Here is a 7107-nt window from a genome sequence, read left to right as displayed (position 1 = left end):
AAAAAGAGGCTGGTGGTATCACCATACCTGATTTTAACCTATACTACAGAGCCATAGTAACAAAAACAGCATGGTACTGGCACAAAAACAGACATGTAGATCAGTGGAACAGAAGAGAGGATCCAGATGTAAGCCCAAGTAGCTATAGCCACCTGATATTCGATAAAAATTCCAAAAATACTCATTAGAGAAGAGACAGCCTCTTCAGCAAATGGTGTTTTGAAAACTGGATATATATCTGCAGAAGGATGAAAATAGATTCTTCTCTCTCGCCATGCACAAGAATTAAGTCCAAATGGATTAAAGACCTTAACATCAGACCGGAAACTCTGAAACTGCTAGAGGAAAAAGTAGGGGAAACCCTTCAACATATTGGTCTTGGCAAAGACTTTCTGAATACAACCGCAATTGCTCAGGCAATAAAACCACAGATTAATCATTGGGACCTCATGAAATTACAAAGATTTTGCACCGCAAAGGACACAGTGAAAAAAGCAAAGAGGCAACCTACAGAATGGGAAAAAATCTTCGCCAGCTATATATCTGATAAAGGATTAATATCTAGGATATACAAAGAACTCAAAAAGTTAAATAATAAGGAATCAAACAAGCCAATCAAAAAATGGGCTATGGAGCTAAATAGAGAGTTCTCAAAGGAAGAAATACGAATGGCATATAAGCATCTAAAAAAATGTTCTACGTCACTAGTCATCAGGGAAATGCAGATTAAAACTACACTGAGATTCCATCTCACTCCTGTCAGATTGGCCACCATCATGAAAACAAATGATCATAAATGTGGCGGGGATGTGGAAAAAAAGGAACCCTTCTGCACTGCTGGTGGGAATGCAATCTGGTCCAGCCATTGTGGAAAACAGTGTGGAGGTTCCTAAAACAGCTAGAGATTGATCTACCATATGACCCAGCTATAGCACTCCTAGGCATATATCCAAAAGACTCATCACATTTCCTTAGAAGTACGTGCTCAACCATGTTTATTGCTGCTCAATTTATAATAGCTGGGAAATGGAACCAGCCTAGATGTCCATCAACAGATGAGTGGATAATGAAGATGTGGCACATTTATACAATGGAATTCTACTCAGCGGTAAAGAAAAATGAAGTTTTGAAATTTGCAGAAAAATGGATGGACCTTGAAAGTATTATACTACGTGAGGTAACCCAGACCCAGAAAGCCAAGTGCCACATGTTCTCTCTCATATGTGGATCCTAGCTACAGATGACTGGGCTTCTGCGTGAGAATGAAAATACTTAGTAGCAGAGGCCAGTAAGTTGAAAAGGAGACATAAAGGGTGAGAAAGGAAGGGAGGAGGATACTTAATAGGTTGATATTGTATATATGTAATTACAATGATTGTAATGGGGAGGTAATATGATGGGGAATGGAATTTCAAATGGGAAAGTGTGGGGGTGGGGAGGGAGGGAATTACCATGGGATATATTTTATAATCATGGAAAATGTTAATAAAAATTAAATTTAAAATAAAATTCAAAAAAAAAAAAGAAAGGCTTTATCTGAAATAGTATGTACCCCACCACTAGAGAGGCCACCTATGAAAACAGGCCTTCTTTGCTGGTGCTCTGGAGCATAAACAGATCCACGTATTCTTCAACAGGTCACTCCTGGCACTTGCAATTAATTAATGACTGTGTAAATTTGGGCAAGATTGAAATTTTCTGAGCCTCAGGTTCCATAGATGTGGCCCAAGGCTAATCCTTGCTTCCTTATGTGATATTCCTGTGACATTAAATGCAACATTCTGTAACATAGTAAACAGGTAATAAATAGAAGTGATGGTTCTAATTGACACAGAGACTGCATGCCATCTCCGTTCCTTCTGACCACTTCCTGAGGAAGATGGAGATAGAAGGTCCAGCTAGTAAGGGTGGCATTCAAGAGGGACAGGAGTGGACCTTGCAGGTTTTGTGACTGGGAGGCTGCAGAAGTGGAGATTTTGGTTTTTGAGAAACTTCTGCCATTTTGATACTACAGTGTTGCACTGTAGCTGGGTATTTGAGAGTCAGCATATTGCAAACCCAGGCAATTAGACGGATGGATGGGTGGCAACACCAGAAGTATCAGAAGGAATGAGAAGTTTACAAGCTTATAGAAATGATACTGTGGTAGAAGAAATTTAACAAAGAAACCAGACCTAGAGCATACTACTGTACAAGTTTTCTATTGTACAAGCTTTAGCAGGGAGCCAGCATGGCCCTGAGTCTCCTCCCTATCCGTGCAGCTGCATCCTGCTTGTTATCTAGTTAGTGTAGCCATAGGAATCCGTGAGCTAACAGCTTTCTGCTATACATTTCTACTTTCTTAGCACTGACCTATTGCTAAGGAATTTTCTGTTTGTGCCCCAAAATCATGTAAACTTAGAAACTTATAACCCACCAACAGTATGATGAAATCAAGATGATGTCAAACTGCCTGCTTAAAACCCCTGAGCTATCAGAGATCAATATTCAGGTTTTGAAAGTTATTCCCTGAGTCCAGGTTGACATAAATAAATTTTCTTATGTTCTGTGACCCTGTTTCCCTTATCAACACAAATCCAAAGAATACTTTGGTTTGTTTCTTATCCTCTGCCTTCAATTATTGTGCTTTTGGGTATAACAAATTCATCACTGATATAAAGTTAATCTCCATTTCTTAGGTGAATATCACATCATCTATTGCTTCATATGCCTGAATACTATGGATGGTAAAACCTCTTGTCTTTCTTCACTTTTTGTCAGGGATTCAAAAATGGTTCTATAAAGCACAATTTGAAAACCACTGCTATGAGGCAATGTTGAGAATTGTGTTAGAGTACAAACATTACTTCTATTTTAGCCAAAGCCTGATTCTTCAAACTGTGTAGCAAAACACCTAAAGAAATGGCTCAAAACAGCATCAGTTCTATAGTTTGCTCATGATTCTATGAAGCAGGAATGTAGGCTCCACTGTGATGGGCATGTTTGCTCTCTGTGGTTCTCCTGAGGCAACGGATACAGCTGCATTGTGATGGAATGGTAGAGCTAAGGAGGTCTCACTTCCTATTGGGTGCTTCATGCTCCTTCTTCTGCCCTCTCTGAATTCCTGACCTTCCCTTCTGCATGGCATGAAGGTCTTAGAGAAGTTAAGCTATGTCAGTCTGGCTTCAAGGTCAGGGGGTGGTGGCATTGTTTGTGCAAAGGCACAAACTGCAAATATTTTGACTCCTCAGAAGTTATAGAAGCCTCACCAGTGCTGTACTCAGTTAATCAAAACAAGTCACAGAGCAAAGTGTGGTGGTGCACTCCTTTAATCCCAGCACTTGGAGGCAGAGATAGGAGTATTGCTGTGAGTTTGAGGCCACCCTGAGACTACATAGTGAATTCAGGTCAGCCTGCGCTAGATTGAGACCCTACCTTGAAAAAAACAAAAAATAAACAAACAGAAGACAAAACAAGTCACAGGATCTGCCTAGGTTCAAAGATAAGGCAATAGACCCCATTTCTTCAGGGAAAGAGGCTCCAAGCATGTACAACCATCGCTGATCTATCACACTTACTGCTAACTGCCTGACCTCCAGTTTAAAGTTGCAGACCCTGCTGTAGTGGCTCCTTGCTTTTTCAGGGCTTTGTTTCATTTGCTACAAGTTAGCCTTTCCAAAGAGGATGGAGAATGAATCAATGCACATTGCCAGTACTATATACATTGTAGGTTCACAAATACTATATTGACACATGCTAGGGAGATGGCTTAGTGGTTACAGGCACTTGCTTGTAAAGCCTGCCAGCTTGGGTCCAATTTCCCAGTAGCTATGTTTCATTTTATTTCATTTTTCAAATGCAACAGGCTCAAGGGTTGGTATATGTGTCTGGAGTTCATTTGCAGCAGCAAGAGGCCTTGATGTGCCATATACACATGAAAATAAAAAATTTCTTAAAATTAGGAATAATTTTATAAAAATGGTGGGAAAAAACACATTTGTCAAAGGCCAGAATATGATATAATTCAAAATATAATTCTTTGATATTAAATAAATAAGATTATGTCCCAGGCCTTTTAAATCTTTTTGATAGCAAACCTCTCATTAATCACTTAGGAATGTCATATTCTCTCTTCTATTATGAAGAAAACCATCTGCAGTGTTCTGCCAAGTACATTTGTATATGAAGTATTAGAGGTATCTGTTATTACTAGACTGGGCATGAGGGTACAGGTCTTTAACCGCAGCACTTCAAAGGCTTATGCAGGAGGATCATAAACTCTAAGCCAGCCTGGGCTACATAGCAAGAATTTGGACCCTCACAAAGCAAATTAGAATAATACATATGTATGCACACATTTATGTGCTCGTGCGCGCGCACGCGCACACACACGAGCGCGCGCACACACACACGTTTGGTTGGATAGTTGGTTTGGTGTTTTGAAACTGGATCCTACTCTTGGCCCAGAATTGACTACTTAACCACAGTGAGTCTCTTATGAATAACAACCCTCCTGCCTCAGGCTTTCTGCACTGTTTCGATAGATATGCAGGGAGCTTTCTAAGCACAAACCCTGCGTTGTGTGGTGGCAGTACACTTCTAGCACTGGAGCTGTTTATGTATACTAAAAGTGCTCATTCAGAAAAATATTACCTTATAATTAATTCCTGCATGTATTTGTATCATTGGTTATCATTTTTTGACTACTAAGTTGATGATCTTTGAAGTGTATCAAGGTAATGTCCTAAGAGTGCCCTAGTAAGAAGTCCCTCCTAGAAACCACTCATGTGAAATATCTCTTACCCATATGAACTGAGTTATCATATGGTTAGGCCTGACTGGAAATCTAAGAAAGTCTAGGAGAATTCTCTACAATAATCTTTACTCACATTGTTGGTTATGGCTGGCAGCTAAATTTGTCCAGTGGCTTTTAAAGAATCACCTCATAGATCGTCCTCTTTGGCGACTTCTAGGCACTGAGCCACTAGAAGGCATCGGTCCCGCCAGGACCAGATGGCAGGTTCCGGCCTGCCGCCAGGCTCTTAATGGTGCCCGGAAGGGGGCGGGGTGTCGGCCGCCGTCGCTTGGGTCGAAGCGCGGCGGGGGAGGCAGCGGAGCGGCCTGCATCGTCGGTGCGCGCCCGCGTGTCCCCGGGGCTCCGGGCCTGGAGTGGGAAGTGAGGTGTTAACACACACGTCGCTTTCTGACGAGCTCATCGGCTGTGGGCTCGGGGCCCCGGTGCTGTCTGGCCGCTAGCAGCCCGGGCCTGTAGTAACGTCGAGGTCGTCCTGCCAGGCACGCACACTGTGGAGACAGGGCATGGAGTAAGCTCTCCATAATGGGAAGAACCTTCATTGTGGAGGAGACTGTCGGCCAGTATCTTTCAAACATCAATCTCTAAGGAAAAGCTTTTGTTTCTGTTCTTTTGTTAGGACAGTGTTCTTCACAAAAGGATTATGTGATTCTTGCCACTAGAACACCACTCAAACAGGTACAAAATGAGAACCCCAAACATACCAAGGATAATTTAGATGAAGAATGGCCTACAGAACATGCCAACCAGGTATCCAGAATGCTACCTGGAGGACTTTCAGTTCTGGGAATATTTATTGTTACAACTTTAGAACTGGCAAGCGATTTTCAAAATGCTCTACGCAGACTAATATTTGCTATGGAAAAATCCATGAATAGAAAAAGACTGTGGAATTTCACAGAGGATGAGATCTCAGAGCGAGTGATACTTCACATTTGCTCTTCTACAAAAAAAAATCTTGTCGAACTTATGATATCCATGATGCAAAGAGTTCAGCAAGACCAGCAGACTGGAAATATCAGAATGGGATATCTACATCCATGGCTTTCTCTAGAATGTACCATTCACCTCAGCATCCACATTCCATTCTCCACTACTGCTGTCAGTTATACTCTAGAGAAAAACACAAAGAATGGACTTACACGCTGGGCCAAGCAAATAGAAAATGGTGTTTATTTGATAAATGGACAAGTTAAAGATGAAGATTGTGACCTTATAGAACAGAAAAGATCTAAAGGAAATGCTCAAGCAAGTAGTCCATCTTGTGATGTCCGAGTGCTAACACCATTGCTCCTGAGTTCAGACCACAGGTCCAGGGCCACAGTCCAAATCTGTAGTGGTTCTGTAAACATAAAGGGTGCGGTGAGGTGCCAATCTTACATTCACAACAACAGACCCAAGGTTAAGGATGCTGTGCAGGCAATAAAGAGAGATATTTTGAACACATTTGCTGATCCTTGTGAAATACTATTTGAAGATCTGCTTTTGAATGAAATTCCAGAAAAAAAAGATTCGGAAAAAGAATTCCATGTACTCCCTCACGGGGTTTTTGTTCCCATTGCTGGATCCACTGTAACATTATGTGATTATAAATTTGGTGATGAATCAGCTGAACAGATCAAAGACCATTTTATAGAGATGTTAGACCATACAATTCAAATAGAAGATTTGGAAATTGCCGAGGAAGTAAATGCAGCTTGTCTGACTTGCTCTATGAATAGTGAACCTTCACTGAACAGCACAGATGAGGAACAGCCAGAGCAGCCAATTAAAACGACAATAACAGTGACAATCCAGCAACATAACCGGTATGATCACAGCCTTTGCAGTTGCAGTCCTTGCTGCAGGCATCTCCTTTCACTTCTTCAGTGATTAGGGTGAGACACAGAGCACCCTGGCCTTCAGAACACATTGGGCAACAACAGAAACATAAAGATATAAACTATCCACCTGTATTTAAGATGGTAGCAGCAAGGTCTGCTACAATGCCTTTTAGCTGTTTCTGACTACCGTAAAACCACCAGCTGCCTTGTTTAGCCCTGCTTGTATTATATATGTGGCTCAGGTTTCCAGAAATAAAGTTGTAAGCCTAAAAAAAAAAAAATCACCTCATATATTAATGCCATAGTACATAACTTTACTCCTAGCATGGTGTGTTAGCATATGCTTTTACTCCTGCAGTTGCAATGCAGAAACAGGAAGATTGTCACAAGTTCCAGGTTAGTCTGGCTACAGAGTAAGAGCTTGTCTTTTAAAAAATACATCCTCGGGGCTGGAGAGATGGCTTAGCGGTTAAGCGCTTGCCTGTGAAGCCT

At 41.4% G+C, this 7107-nt stretch overlaps 1 pseudogene; it reads left to right on the top strand.

Annotated features, from left to right (window-relative positions):
• The first annotated feature begins 5317 nt into the window (after nucleotides 1–5317).
• LOC101609093 lies at nucleotides 5318–6672 on the top strand (annotated as a pseudogene).
• Nucleotides 6673–7107: the final 435 nt, after the last annotated feature.

The sequence above is a fragment of the Jaculus jaculus genome, chromosome 10 (assembly GCF_020740685.1).
Source record: "Jaculus jaculus isolate mJacJac1 chromosome 10, mJacJac1.mat.Y.cur, whole genome shotgun sequence".
NCBI classification, from domain to species: Eukaryota; Metazoa; Chordata; class Mammalia; order Rodentia; family Dipodidae; genus Jaculus; species Jaculus jaculus.
The sequence above is the reverse complement of the archived record's forward strand: the minus strand, read 5'-3'. Positions and strand labels throughout refer to the sequence as shown.